The following is a 16,548-nucleotide window of genomic DNA, read 5'->3' as shown; positions in this document are numbered from 1 at the left end:
ATTTTTTAGCACATGTCTGTATTAATTGATAAGACTCTGAGACATTTCATTTTGATTTAGGTGCTAGACCTACAAATATGCCAATCGGGCTGAATGTGCATTCAACAATAATAGTAGTATATATGGTCCTTAAGTGGCACGCATCTGAAAGGGCCAAGATGATGTACTAGCTTTGCTAAAAAAATGATGCTCTTCTAGCAAAAAAAGTATAGCGGCCTGGCTTATGTATGTTAGTTGATATTATTGATCCATATACTCTATAAGTGTTTATATGTCTGTTAGTTTTGTACATTATTGGTTGATTGACTCAGTATTTTGAATCTTGAGACATCGCTTGTGTACATATCTAAATGGGAGTACACATTATGCTGCGTGTGTCATACATGTTACACTTGAGTTGGACATAAAGTAGTTTCAAATGTTCGAATTCACCTTAACTGGATTCTAGCTTCTGAATTCAAGTATCAGCATTTGTAAATCATATTCATATATGACAGTGGAATACATCTTTGTTGTGATTTTGAAGATATATAAAAAACATAGAATTATTTATAAAGATTTGTATAAGAATACAAAATGGATTCAAATTTAGTTGCGAGGGTAAACGTGGATGCTTATTGTCTGAAAATTCGTTAGAAGCGGGAAAATATCTACTCCCACGTCGGCTGCCCGAAGCCAGTGTTTGCAAGATGGAAATTACTATCTACCCCTTACACGTACAATCCATCGGCCCGATTTCCACTGCTCTCGATAGGGGTAGTTAGTAACTTCAATTAGACGTGACACGACAGCCTCTGAGCCCATTCAGACATGATGGACACCAAACATGGGTGGTAAAACACATTTGACTCAGGCTCGTCCGAAAGACCTCTGTCTCTCCCTCCATTTCCCCATTCATACACGATGGGCGGCAAAACAAACTCGAATCGGCCGAAATCGTTGTAGGCAAATATTTTCAATAGGGGCAGGTTTGTAACTTCACTCAAAAGTGACACAACCGCCCTACCTGTCAGCCCCGTTCATACACCGTGGGCGCCAAAATACACCGTCAACTCTGGGAAAATATTGGTAAGATGTGAGATTACCGTCCTATCCCCAACCGACGAGACGTCCAAATTTTAAACGAGTGATAATTTTGTAATAGTAGCATCGAAAGTAGGTCCAGAGGGGGGCAATTAGACTACTTAAGCAAATAAAAATCTAGCCTTTTCCCAATATTAATTCTTGGCAGATTTTAGCAACTTAGCACAAGTCAAGCAATCAACTTACACATGCAATTCTAAGAGTGTAGTAGAGGAAAGTAAAACATTACATCTGAAGGTAAAGGGAAGGGTTTGGAGAAGACCAATGCAATGTAGACACGAAGAGTTTTGGTGTGGTTCTGATAGGTGGTGCTATCGTACGTCCACGTTGCTCGAGACTTCAACCCACGAAGGGTAACGGTTGCGCGAGTCCACGGAAGGCTCCACCCACGAAGGGTCCACGAAGAAGCAACCTTGCTTATCCCACCATGGCCATCGCCAATGAAGGACTTGCCTCACTCGGGTAGATCTTCACGAAGTAGGCGATCTCCTTGCCCTTACAAACTCATTGGTTCAACTCCACAATCTTGTCAGAGGCTCCCAAGTGACACCTACAATTCTAGGAGATACCACTCTTCAAAAGGTAATAGATCGTGTGATGATGATGAACTCCTTGCTCTTGTGCTTCAAATGATAGTCTCCCCAACACTCAACTGTCTCTCACAGATTTGGCTATGGTGGAAAGATGATTTGAGTGGAAAGCAACTTGGCAAAGGCTAGAGATCAAGATTCTTGTTGTTGGATTGGAATGTCTTGGTCTCAACACATGCGTAGGTGGTTCTCTCTCAGAAAATGGGTAGTGGAAGTGTAGGCACGTTCTGATGGTTCTCTCTCAAATGGAGAAGGGGGTGGAGGGGTATATATAGCCTCCACACAAGATCCAACCGTTACACACATTTGACCCAACTCCGTCAGACCGAATAGAAGAACTCGGTGAGACCGATTCAGTTCAAAATGTGAACGTTAGGAATCTCGTTGGGACCAACATGATCAACTCGGTGGGACCGATGTGCTAGGGCTTAGGGCAAACATCAACTCGGTGGCACCGATTGCATCAACTCAGTTAGACCGAAGTGAAGCCATAAGGCAACAGAGAGGATGTCAAGCAAACTCGGTGGGACCGATTGCATATTTTGGTGAGACTGAAATAATTGCAACAGGCAACAGAGAGTTTGCAAATCCATCTCGGTGAGGCCGAGATCCATATCTGTGAGATTGAATTGTCTAGGGTTTCTAGCAGTGGCTATGTCAAATGAACTCGGTGGCTCAGGATAGATCAAGTCGGTGGGGCCGAGTTTGACTTTGGGTTTTGGACATATGTGGAAATGAGAAAGTGGCTGAGGGTTTTGGATCAATATCACTAAGCACTTTGAGCAAGTAGACCATTAAGCAACACCTCATCCCCTTTTAATAGTATTGGCTTTCCTATGGACTAAATGTGATCTTGGATCGCTAAAATGAAAAAGAAGAGTCTTGAGATTTTGCCAATCTTTGTCCTTATCATTTTGAGGGGTCCACATCTCTAGTCCATTCCATGACAATCATTGAACTCTCTAAAATATTTAACTTGAATGGATATTAGTTCGATGAGGTATATGTTGTTATGAATTACCAAAACCACCTAGGGATTAGTTGCACTTTCAATCTCCCCATTTTTGGTAATTGATGACAACATATAGATCAAAGCTTCGACAAATGATAATGTGAATGAAATACATCGTTGCTTTGAGAAGTATGTGATAAGCAAGAGCTCCCCCTAAATTTGTGCATTATTTAAAATTTGCTTTTGAATGCAAATGCACAATTGATTAGGATCATGGGTCACTCTTCCTTGTCACATACATCTTGGTGGAGCGCTCAAAATGATAAGATATAAATAACATGCACTCATCACCAAGGATAAACATGATTGATCATACACAAATATCATAGATAGCTAGCATCATGCAAGCACACATTAAGGCAGAGTATGATCAAACACATGATCACAAAGGTATCTCATAAACAAGAACAAATATTGTAGCATAGGAATCAAACAAGCAAACGATCAAGTAGCAAGAGAGGCAAGAAAAAGTCAAAATGCTCTCTCTCTCTCAGCCTAATGATCTATACACTTTCTCCCCCTTGGGCGAAAAGGTACCAAAAATCTTGAAAATTCATAGTGCCAAGCGGCACTCTAGGCACGATCTATCGGAGCTCCTGAAGGGGTGTTCTGGATGGTTGCTTTGGTGTGTGTAGATGGCGTGGAGAGGAGTCCGTCTGCAAATACTTTAGCTGATGTCTGTGGAGATGGAGGAGTTGGAACTGGAGGTGCAATAGTGGCAGTTGCTGCAGGTGCTGAAAGTGTAGTCCTAGTGTCACTGACAACTGGCACTACTGAAGACCTTTGTGCCCTTGGCACTCGCTGAAAAGTGTCTGTGGTAGGTTTGTCATTCCTATCCTCAATCTCTTCCTGTAGCTTCTCCACAGTGGTCTGGATCTCTATGACCTTCACATCTAGATCATGGAACTTAGTCTCAATGACCCTCTCAAGACTCTCTTGATTCCGAGTCAGGGTGGCCAAGCCCTTCTCAATCCTCATAGTAGCCTCGAGCAGATAACCGAGTTGATCTTGCTTGGTCTTGAGCATCACTTGTGAAGCATCTGGTGCACTAACTGCCTTTCCTGCTTTTCCAGCCTTTGCTCTCTCTCTCTCTCTCTCTCTCTCTCTCTCTCTTCTCTTGAGCTTCTGCACATGTTGGATGAGATGCATCCATGACAATCTCATTCTCCTCAAATTCTTGCCTCAGGGGAAGATGCTCTTTATCTAGCAGATATGTCCCTGTTCCCATCTTGGTGTTGATCAACATCTGTATATGAGGGGCATATCCACATAATCTCTTCTCATCAGTCGTAGTTCTCTTCATCGTTTCAACTATCAAGCTCATCACTTTGAACTTCTGTGGCACATCAAACATATGGAGCAAGTTGATGGAGTGACCACGGATCATTCTATGATCTCCTGACTTAGGCAATAGAGTGTGCCTCGGAATGGTGCTGATGGTGGTCAAACCTGACAACAGATAGTATATAGACCCAAGCTTGTGAGTCTCCAAGGCATCATCTGGAATAGTCTTGTACATATTTGCCATGGAGTTGTGGTCCTTCCTTGGCTTGGCATATGCATCTGTGTCATTTTCATCTTCCTTGGGGGCATTGATCAACTTGTCCCATTCAGAAATAGTTGATTGATATCTAGTTCCTTTAGTCATCTAGACAATCTTGCCATCTAGATAGAAATGAGTAGTTGAGCAGAATTGCATTATCATTTCATCATTCCATTTTGTCAACTTTTGACCAACGAACTTGTCCACTTCATTCATCCTGAACCTCTCATGCACACCTGGGAAGTAGTCCTCATTATCATCAATATATGTCCAGTCAACCCATCTCATGTCACTGACAGTGGGCTTCTTGCATAGCAAGACTGTCTCATAGAAGTCCTGTTGTTCCTTAGTGTGGATACGATAATCTATAGCAGTCCTTCTCCTGGTGGCATAAGGATCTGTCCATCTCCAGAGTCTCAGACCAACATCCTTTCTCTCCTCCATGTTTTCAGCAACAGGATGATCATCACTATAATCTGGAATCTTTGGCTTCAACTTTCTAAGCACTTGTGGCTCTTCATCCTCTTGTACTTCAGGCACCAGGGCCTTGTTTTTCTCAACAGCAGGTATGTTTCTGGTGGATCTCTTGGGTGCAGAGGGTTTTGGAGCTTGAGCTTAAGTTGGAGGCTTGGGGGCTAACTTGGGCTTAGATGGAGCAGCCCCAGTCCTTATGGCACCCCCATGAGCTTTTGAGTCTTCGGAGGTGGTGCAGCTGGCTCTTCCTCCTCCTCCTCCTCTTCTTCATCTGAGTCTCTCATCATAGATGGTTTTCCAATGACTCTGGCAATGGTCTTCCTCACTTTCTCCTTCCTCTTCTTTCCTCCAGCAACCTCTTCTTCTCTTGGTTCAAGGTTGAACTCCATAGTTTCCTGAGTGGAGGCTCTAGCTTTAGACACACCCTTCCTCTTGGCAGGAGCTTTCTTTGGCATACCAGGCTTAGTGGCAGCAGCAACAACATACTCCTTTTTGAGCACCTTTTTCTTTGAGGTCACCTCCTCATCAACAAAAAAGTCCCCATCCTCACATTCTGAGGTTCTCTTCTTCCTTTGCCTAGTAGAAGCCTTAGGCAAGTTGCTTGGAGTGCTTCTACTACCATCTTCATAACTACTGTTGGAGGGACTAGTGCCCTCACTGAGATTCACTTGCTCTTCAGACCTGTTCTGACTGTCACTGCCCTCTGACAGCTCTAAAACTAGCCCTGTGAATAGATGGATATAGATAGAGTGGATGAGCATCACAAAGCACAGCTACTTTGCAAAAAAATATTGAGGCAAAAACTTAACTTTAGTTTTCTGCAGAAAGCATTTTGGAGCTACCGATTTGACTAACTCGGTGACACTGAAGCAATAACAGAATCTAAACATGCAGTTTTGGTTAGACCGAGACGTAGTTCGGTGACTCCGAGATGCTATGGTTTCATAGAGAAAGTGATTTCGGTCACATCGATTAGTACACTTTTGTCAGACCGAGTTGTACTTGTGCAATGGCCTGAGCCAAATCAGCGAGACCAAGATCCTTAGATCGGTCGGTCCGAGATGAGTTCGGCGGAAACCTAACCCTAAGTTTTTGCATCAAATCTATTCTAGTGGAATTTTTCTGTGGATAGATTGATCTCATTCGTGCTAAGAACAATGGCAATGATATTCGTGCAAGAATCGGATTTAGAGAAAGCACAAAGGGGTTGGGTTCGTACCCTAACTTGGTGATGAAATAGATATGGCGGCAATGGCAGTGAGATTTCCATTGACGGCGACGGATACCAGCGGCAGGAGGCACTGGCGATGATGGCGACGATCCAAAGACCAAGGGGGCGACAGAGATGGGAAGGCACGGTCGAGAGGTTTGGAGGAATTTCCAAAATTTCAACCTGCGGTATATATACCCAGTCACTGTCGGTGTGACTGAGTGGAATGACTCGGTGGCACCGAGATGCAAAACTGCTAGCAGTTACTGCAACTCGGTGTGACTGAATTGTTCAAATCGGTTGCACCGAGATGAAAACCTAGATAAAATTAATGAATTTGGTGAGATGGAGTGGAATGAGTTGGTCTGACAGAGATGCATTAAGAGGTTTTGGAAGTTTAAGCCCTTAACATATCGGTGGCTCCAAGTGCTCCTGACCAGGAGAGTTCGAATTCGACTTGTTCAAACTTTGTGATGTAGCATGAATAGATTTTGAGATGAGAAAAACATAGATAGCTAGAGGGTGTACTTAGGCATTCTTGAACATCCATTTGGCGAAGACAAAAAGCAAACAACCAAAGCAACAAATGCATGCCCTCGAATGGAGAAAATTATGCAACTAACATGCTCACAGAATAAGATAGTAAATACAATATGTGGCAAAGCATGCACAAACACTCTAGCATCTATCAAGCAATTGGCGATGACTAGGTCATTTATATATGAGTATATTGACTGAGGAGTCAAATGAGAACATTTGATCGTAGGTCATAATCATCGTTTAAGCACAAGTGGGGTTACCACTTTTACATAAAGCATTGTTGTGTTCACACCATTAGAGTTTCTTTAGCTCAATTCTTAGAGCAAAGCTCCCCCTAGATGTGATATCCCCCCTTAGAGGGATGAACTAACCTTTGGTTTTGTCGATGGTGACTTCATGTAGGTGTTGAAGATGTAGATGCTCAATATTGATGTAGATCATTTGGAGCAATCCATTGGAGTGAGTTGCACTTTCAATACCTACATGCGTTAGTCCCAAAAGGAACACACAAGGATATCCATAGACATAGAGTGAAACACACATATGATGATGTCCATGAAAACATTAAGTTACCTTGTCCCTTGTCTTACCAACAATAGGATTTGTGACTCCTAGAACTAGTGCAAGATATGGAAGTTCATTGCACTTGTCCTTGCCAAAATGAATATGAGTGAAGTGTGTTGGTAAAGTCACCCTCAAGAACTCTCTAGTTCTTCTTCTTTGGGACCCACCTCAACTTGATGGGAATCTTTGGAGTTGTAGTCATACTTGATGAAGTAGAACTTGATGAAGTCTTGGGAACCCACTTGACCAAGGCCTTAGGAGCTTCCTAAAATGAGTCAATCTCTTCTTGAAGCTTGTCCTTGCCTTTTAGCTTGTGGTCTTGTGGTGGAAGATCATCTTGAACTTGTGTTCACTTGAAATAAGTTGGGTCATACTTCTCTTGTTGAGGAACAAACTTCATCTTGGGGTATTGATCTTCTTCCTACTCAACTCCATTGGCATCAAACTTTCCTTCAAAACCAACACCCTGATTCTTCCGGTGCCTTCCTTGCTTGCGTACAATTTCCTCAAATTGCTTACTTATGGCAAGGCTCTTGTAAACACCTTTCTCTATAATTCCCTTCAATAAGCTATTTTCTTGCTCAAGTGTAACTTGGCTAAGAGAATCATTAGTGGAATCAAGAGAACTACTAGAAGCAACAATATTGGATTTAGCATGATTATTGTCACTACTAGAAGAAGACTCTTTATTGCTCTTGTTGCTAGATTTTACTTGTGGCATATAAGTAGACAAGAGTAAACACTTGGCATTGTAAGAAGAACTTTTTTTCAAAGATCATCATTGATTGCTTTTAAGAACCCATGCTCTTGCTCTAAATTGAGATTCTCAAAGCATAGCTTCTCATGAGTCTTTAAAAGCTCTTGATGATCCTCTAAGGTAGTTTCATGAGCTAACTTAAGAGTGTTTAGTTCTTTAGTTTGACGCTCAATCTCCTTCTTATCATTGTCATTCGTTTCATCTTGATTAGCGTGATTAATAGCAATCTCATCAGAGTTTTCATCACTAGTGTTGTCAACAAGTAAATCATCATCACCTAGCAAATCATATTCATCACTATTGAAATCAACATACTCGGGGTGTGATACCTTAGGGCATTTAGCCATGAAGCATCTTCCAATTCCTTCATTTGGTGAGTCAAATATGTCGTAGGAGTTGGATGGCACAAGTGCAAGACCGGTAACACCTTCATCTTGAGTATATTCGGATTCGGAGTGATAACTTCTCTCGAAGTAGTTGCCGGAGTCGGAACTGGATACCCATTCACCAACATGAGCTTGATGTCTTCGTCTTGTGTAGCTCTTTGATGACTTGTCCTTCCTTTCCGAATCCTTGCTTCTACGAGAGGGTATTCGTTCATAACGATCATCTCTAATCCTTGTCTCTCTTGGTAGTGATTCTTCTATTTTACTTCTCCTTTTAGGTGATTCTTCTCTTCTCTTGTAGGGAGTCGTACACTCATTGGAGTAGTGTTCGGGTCTTCCACAACTGTAGCAATTGCGATCACGACTAGAAGATCTTTTGTCATTGTAGGACCTTGACATGGAACTTCTCTCTTTGCTTCTACTCTTGTAGAACCTGTTGAAGTCTTCACCATTAAGCTCAATTCTTCATTGAAGACTTGTTTCTCAGTTGATGTTGTAGGAGAATCACATGAAGCTTCGTAAGCACCACTTGACTTGTTGTGGAGCTCTTCCTTATCCTTGAGTGACATCTCATGAGCAACATTTCTACCAATTACTTATGTTGGCTTGAGATCTTTGTAATTGGGCATCATTTTGATCAAGGTGCACACGATATCATGTTTTCCATCCAAGGCTCTTAGGATCTTCTTGATGATGAATCTGTCAGTCATCTCTTTGCTTCCTAAGCCGGCAGTCTCATTTGTGATGAGAGCAAGCCTAGAGTACATCTCAGCGACTCCTTCACCATCCTTCATTTTGAACTTGTCAAGTTGAATTTGAAGCACACCCAATTTGGATTCCTTGACGGACTCGGTACCTTCGTGCATGTCAACCAAAGTATCCCAAATTTCCTTTGCATTTCCAAGGCGATTGATTTTGTTGAATTCTTCAGGGCACAATCTGTTGAAAAGAATATCGCAAGCTTGAGCATTGTATTGTGACATCCTCAATTCTTCTGCGGACGCTTCACGATTTGGTTCTCTCCCATCCTCGAAGTATTCACCTTGCAAGCCAATACCGCACAATAGCCCAAATGGTGGGGTTATGTCCAAGAATATGTATTTTCATCTTATGCTTCCAACTAGCAAAATTACTACCATCAAAGTAAGGACCTCTATGGTGGTAATTTCCCTCGCTAGACGCCATACTCTCCTAGGTTGTGAAACCAAGGCTATGATCACCAAAGCTATGGAAATCAAGGAAAATGGAGACCAAAGATCTTTTACCACTTGTAGGGTCGAAAGTAGGTCTAGAGGGGGTGATTAGACTACCTGACCAAATAAAAATCTAGCCTTTTCCCAATTTTAAGTCTTGGCAGATTTTAGCAACTTAGCACGAGTCAAGCAATCAACCTACACATGAAATTCTAAGAGTGCAGCAGCAGAAAGTAAAATATTGCAGATGAAGGTAAAGGGAAGGGTTTGGAGAAGGCAAACGCAATGCAGGCATGGAGATTTTTGGTGTGTTTCCGATTGGTGGTGCTATCATACATCCAAGTTGATGGAGACTTCAACCCATGAAGGGTAACGGTTGCGCGAGTCCACGGAGGGCTCCACCCACGAAGGGTCCATGAAGAAGCAACCTTTTCTATCCCACCATGTCCATTGCATGCAAAGGACTTGCCTCACTCGGGTAGATCTTCACGAAGTAGGCGATCTCCGTGCCCTTACAAACTCCTTGGTTCAACTCCACAATCTTGTCGGAGGGTCCCAAGTGACACCTACTAATCTAGGAGACACTACTCTTCCAAAGGTAATAGATGGTGTTATGATGATGAACTCCTTGCTCTTGTGCTTCAAATGATAGTCTCCCCAACACTCAACTCTCTCTCACACACATTTGGCTATGGTGGAAAGATGATTTGAGTGGAAAGCAACTTGGGGAAGGCTAGAGATAAAGATTCATGTGGTTGGATAGGAATGTCTTGGTCTCAACACATGAGTAGGTGGTTCTCTCTCAGAAAATGAGTAGTGGAAGTGTAGGCACGTTCTGATGGCTCTCTCTCAAACGGAGAAGGGGGTCTTGGGGTATATATAGCCTCCACAAAAAGTCCAACCGTTACACACATTTGACCCAACTCGGTCAGACCAATAGAAGAACTCGGTGAGACCGATTCAGTTCAAAATGTGAACGTTAGGAATCTCGGTTGGACCGACATGATCAACTCGGTCGGTCCGATGTGCTAGGGCTTAGGGAAAACATCAACTCGGTGGCACCGATTGCATCAACTCGGTTAGACCGAAGTGAAGCAATAAGGCAACAAAGAGGATGCCAAGCAAACTCGGTGTGACTGATTGCATATTTCGGTGAGACCAAAATAATTGCAACAGGCAACAAAGAGTTTGCAAGGCCATTTCGATAAGATCGAGATCCATGTTGCTGAGACCGAATTGTCTAGGGTTTTTGGCAGTGGCTATGTCAAATGAACTCGGTGGCACCGGATAGATCAAATCGGTGGGGCCAAGGTTGACTTTGGGTTTTGGACATATGTAGAAATTAGAAAGTGGTTGGGGGTTTTGGAGAAATATCTCTAAGCACTTTGAGAAAGTAGACCATTAAGCAACACCTCATCCCTTTTAATAGTATTGGCTTTCTTATGGACTGAATATGATCTTTGATCGCTATAATGAAAAAGAATTGTCTTGAGCTTTTGCCAATCTTTGTCCTTAGCATTTTGAGGGGTCCACATCTCTAGTCCATGCCATGCCAATCATTGAACTCTCTGAAATATTTAACTTGAATGGATATTAGTTCAATGAGATATTTGGTTTTATGAATTACCAACACCACCCAGGGATTAGTTGCACTTTCAGTAACTTTCCCAGATTTTAGACAGGCGCGTTCCAAAAACATGGTTCCCCGTACCTCTCCCTCCGATCCATTTTCCCATTCATACAACGTTCACGCTAGAACACCATCGCCACACTAGCCTCCTCCCTGCGCCACCCCATCCATCGTCGTCGACCTCCACCCCATCCATTGCCACCGTCTTCCACCCCATCCAGCGCCTCTGTCCTCCACCATGCCGAAGCGCCTACCAAGACCGCATCATCCACTGCTAGAGATCGATGATTCTCATCCACGATGATGGACCATGAGCCTTGCATCACGTCCTCTCGCTTCATCGGCGCCGTCATCATCCTTGTCGGGGCCGCTACCATGACCTTCTCGTCCACCACAACAGGACTTATCCCCTGATGCGCACGGGAACCTTCGTAGATCTGCTTCAACGCCAGTGACAGCCATTGCACCCCCGATGCCTACACGGCTCCGCAAGAGAGGTGGTACTACTTCATATCTTCTCAACTTTTTGATCTCAACCAGAAAATATGTCGTAACTTGGTTACTGTACTTTCTTTTCAGCTCTTAGAATTTAGTTCTTAGTTTGAGGCAAATGATGGTTGCTAAATAGCATTTATATAGTTTGTAGCTTCAAATCTGCCATGTCATAGTCATAATAGGGTTTAATTAATCATGCTTAGGTTTCCCCCCTTTTATAATCACTATACGATCAACATATGTGCTTCGTGTCATAATAGCAATACTCCACCCATCAAGCTAAACAAACTTAGTTGTTCAAATACGAATCTGATATTATTAAAACATAGTCATTTAATTGGTCAGCTAAATGTTCCTAATTTAGTTTTGAAAATGCATGTACACCGCTTGGGTGTAGATCTACAGGGTGCCCACGGTGGGTCGCGGCCCACCCTGGTATTTTGGGTCGGCTCAGACCCTGATTCCGCTCTGTTCTGCTGCCCTTCCGATCTCTACTCGCCCCTAGCCACCTGCCTCGCCGGTGAATTGCCGTCCCCGGACGACATGACTCTAGGAGGAGACACCGGACTAACAGGAGGTCAGGAGTCGCTCACCCAATAGCGTCACCGCTGCCCGGGGGTGCTGAGGGAGTCCTGGACTAAGGGGCCTTGGGCATCCGGGGTATGTGATATGGGCCGTACTAATGGGCCGTGAAGATATGAAATCAAAGACCTTCCTTTGTGTGGATGGGACTCTCCTTTGTGTGGATGGCAAGCTTGGCATTCGGATCATGCATCTTCCTTCCTTTGTAAACCGACTCTGTACAACCCTAGATCCCTCCAGTGTCTATATAAACCGGATGGTTTAATTCGTAGGGCCAGAACAATCATACAAGCTAGACATCTAGGGTTTAGCCATTACAATCTCGAGGTAGATCAACTCTTGTAACCCCTATACTCATCAAAGTCAATCAAGCAGGAAGTATGGTATTACCTCCATTAAGAGGGCTCGAACCTAGGTAAACATTGTGTCCCCTGCCTCCTATTACCTTCGATCCCTTGACTCACAGTTCGGGACCCCCTACCCGAGATCTGCCGGTTTTGACACCCACATTGGTGCTTTCATTGAGAGTTCCACCGTCTCATCACTTGAAGGCTTGATGGCTCCATCAATCATCCACAACAATGCTACCTTGAGGGAGACCTTTCTCCCCGGCCAAATCTTCGTATTCGGCAGCTTCGCACTATGTGCCAATTCAATCGGCCATCTAGAGCAGATCGAAAGCTACGCCCTTGGTCATCAGATCAGTTTTGGAAACCTAAACTATGTCGCTGATATCCGAGGAGACTTGATCTTCCCAGGGTTCGCGGCCTCGATCACAACTCTAGCCTTAGATCCGGAACACATCACCGAGTCCGAAGACGGGAGTTTAGAGCCCGCTGGACTCTCCGCAACCATAGAGCTTAACACCAGAGAGATGGAGGGATCGTTTCACCAGCAGGCCCGGAGTCACACCAAGCTCCCTTCATCAACATGAAGCCGGACTCACCCCCGAACACTAGCTCCGAACTCTCGAGGTCATGTTATGCGAGCTCGGCTAGGGAACTTCTATCCCACCCTGCTCCACGGATTGTCGCTTCCCTGTCCAAAACTCACTCTTAAACGAGGCCCTGGACTTAATGCAGTCTCTTGCCATTGCAGAAGGATCACTGCCAAACTACGCCCAACCCACACTAGGGGCTGAGAGCGTGGAATTTTATGTCCCACCCACCACCCACTTTATAGCCACTGTCGAGGACTTAACCGACATGCTTGATTACGTCTCCGAAGACATCGACGGTATGGATGACGATGCCGAAGAGGAGCAAAGCCAGAACCCGCCGTTTACTGGACGCTGGATGGCCACTTCCACATATGATGTGTACATGGTGGACACACCCAAAGAGGATGACGGAGATGGTGGGAAAGGTCCCATCAAGGACAAGCCTTCTGAGGCACCACCAAAGCATCGACGCCATCGATGCCGCTCGAAATCGCGTCACGAAAAAGACAGAAATACCGGCACCGGGGACAATAATATTCCGGATAACGTCAAAGACCAAGAAGCCCCTATCGAGCTGACATCCGATCAGGATGATTGGGAGGATGGGCAAGTTAACCCCAACGATACCAACGGGAACGAGGGCTCGGAGGATAGTAACTACCTACCGATCTCCGAAGAGGATGAGAGCCTGGGCGATGAAGACTTCATCATACCAGAGGAACCCCTCAAACAAGAGAGCTTTGAGCACCGACTAATAGGCATGGCAAGAAGCCTGAAAAAGAAGCGGCACCAACTTCAAGCTGATCAGGATTTACTCAACGACAGATGGACTAATGTCTTGGCAGCCGAGGAATACGGCCTCGAACGCCCAACTAAGAGTTACCCAAAGCGCAGGCTGCTATCCAAATTCGACGATGAGGTCCCGAAACCTATACCAATAGCGTGTAATGCCACAGACAGACCTGACCGACCACCTCGTGGCCGGGACAGAACGACAACTCAAGCCGAACACCAGACCACACCACCTCGCCCTAGAGGCAGAGAGACAACGGCTGCAGGATACACGTACGACCTACGACAAGACCTGGACAATAGAGCTGGTCATACTAGATCAATCTATGGATCAAGGGGGCGCGCACTAGGGCGAGAAGACGGCATAAAGTCTGGCGCGATAAGCACAACCTCACTCGGGCCGAAAAATGCATACAGACTTCATCCAAACTACGTCATGACGTCGCCCGATATAGAGGCACCGCACACCCCCTATACTTCACCGATGAGGTGATGGAGCACCAGTTCCCAAAAGGGTTTAAACCCGTGAACAATGAATCATACGATGGCACAATAGATCCCATAGTATGGATTGAAGATTTTCTTCTCCACATCCACATGGCCCGCGGTGACGATTTACATGCCATCAAATACCTCCCTCTAAAACTTAAGGGACCAGCACGACACTGGCTGAACAGCCTCCTCGAAAACTCTATTGGTAGCTGGAAAGACTTGGAGCACGTCTTCAAAGACAACTTCCAAGGTACCTATGGTCGGCCCCCGGACGCCGATGACCTTAGTCATATAATCTAGCAACCTGGCGAATCAGCCCGAAAGCTCTAGACTAGGTTCTTAATAAAAAAGAACCAGATTGTGGATTTTCCGGATACCGAAGCCCTCGCGACCTTCAAACATAGTGTCCGAGATGAGTGGCTCGCCCAACACCTCAGCCAAGAGAAGCCGAAGTCCATGGCATCCCTTACCACACTCATGACCCTCTTTTGCGCAGGAGAAGATAGCTGGCTAGCTCGTAGAAGCAATAGCACCAGTGGCCCAGGCACCTCTGAAGCCAGGGACGGCAATGGCAAGCCACGATGCGACAAGCACAAGCGTCGAAACAATAACGAAGACATGTTGGTCAACGCCGGGTTCAGTGGCTCCAAATCCGCTCAGCGGAAGAAGCCATTCAAAGGAAGAAAAGATGGTCCATCCAGTTTGGACAGAATACTTGATCGGCCTTGCCAGATTCATGGCTCCCCCGATAAACCTGGCAATCACACCAACAGAAACTGTTGGGTCTTTAAACAGGCCGGCAAGCTCAACGCCGAACACAAGGGGAAAAGGCCTCCTAGCGAGGACGACGAAGAAGTGTAAGTGCATCTAGTGCCCCTTAGTGATTTTGGTGTATTGAAGACTTATAGGTTAAGGGACTAATATGTTTGTGAGTGCACACATGTTCAATAAGTCAATGAGGAGTTTGATATTTACATTGGAAGTCGACCCCTAAAAATGAATGTCTTTGGGTGAAGATTTTGGTTCTCCTGAAGACTTTGAAAGTGAAGAAATTGGTGTGACTGTGAAGACTTGGATATTCATGCGAGGACTATGAAGCATGAAGACTTTTGTTTTCATAGTTTCATTTTCTCCTTCTTGAGTCATAGGAAACACCGTAATGTTAAAGAGGGTAGAGGTAATACTAAGGAAACTGATTTCCAAGTGATGCTCATCTCAAAATCCTACACCTACCCAATTCTTCGAGTGAAGCCATTGGAAATCTCATATCAACTTAGTCAATTTCTTCAGTGACAAAGACGAAGATCTTCTGGTTTCTCAGGAATTTGTTCTGACTGAGGAGTTAGGAATTCGCCAGCTGCCTACACAGTGAGGAACATGATAGCCCTGAGGAATTCGAACCTCAAATCCGACCGTTGATGTGCCACACGCCAGCTGTCCAAAATATCCTACCACCTAACGGTCATATCATTGAAGGGCATTTATGTCTTATCATGTCGGGCTGCTCCCTAAGCTATAAATAGCCGCCCCCTACAACCACTAGCTGGTTGGCTGCTCCGAGAGAAACTGACACTTATCATTTGAGAGCATCCCATCCTCCGAGGACTTTGAGCGAAAATCATCAAGTGAGGAATACCCAAATCCCAAACCCAAAGTGATTGAGCATCACTGAAGAGATTGTTCCTGTTGGAACCGACACTTGTTACCTTTGAGGAATGTGAATCCTCCAGACAGTTAGGCATCATGGTCTGAGCATCCAAGAGGAATTGTGGATCACCGAGTGACCTAGTCTGTGAAGGTTTGGAAGTCACCTGTGAAGACTTACCAATACTGTTGGGCGAGGTTTGTGTGATCCTAGCTCAAGGAGAATATGGTGAGGATTGTGTGTCTGGGACTGTGTGTCCTCGAGTTTAAATACTCAGCCGCTCCAACCAGACGTACAACTGTCACAGCAGTTGGAACTGGTCTACCAAATCATTGTCTTCACCAAGCCTACTGGTTCTATTTCGTCAACCCTTTCATTTCCTCAGTTATGTGTTGATGAACCTGATCATTACTATTTGAAGACTTTGACTGAAGACTTTCTCTATTTCCTCAATCCTATTTCTTCAGTCAGTTTGTCTTCATCCTGCTTATCCTGTTTTTACGCTTTCTGTACTCTGTTTGTTGTCTTTCATTTCATCATGATGACCATGATGTTTCTCTGTTATGCTTCTACCTGAGTACTTATTCCACTGCAAGTAGTTCTTTGCTTAGGAATTTCCC

The sequence above is a fragment of the Triticum aestivum genome, chromosome 7B (assembly GCF_018294505.1).
Source record: "Triticum aestivum cultivar Chinese Spring chromosome 7B, IWGSC CS RefSeq v2.1, whole genome shotgun sequence".
NCBI classification, from domain to species: domain Eukaryota; kingdom Viridiplantae; phylum Streptophyta; class Magnoliopsida; order Poales; family Poaceae; genus Triticum; species Triticum aestivum.
The sequence above is the reverse complement of the archived record's forward strand: the minus strand, read 5'-3'. Positions refer to the sequence as shown.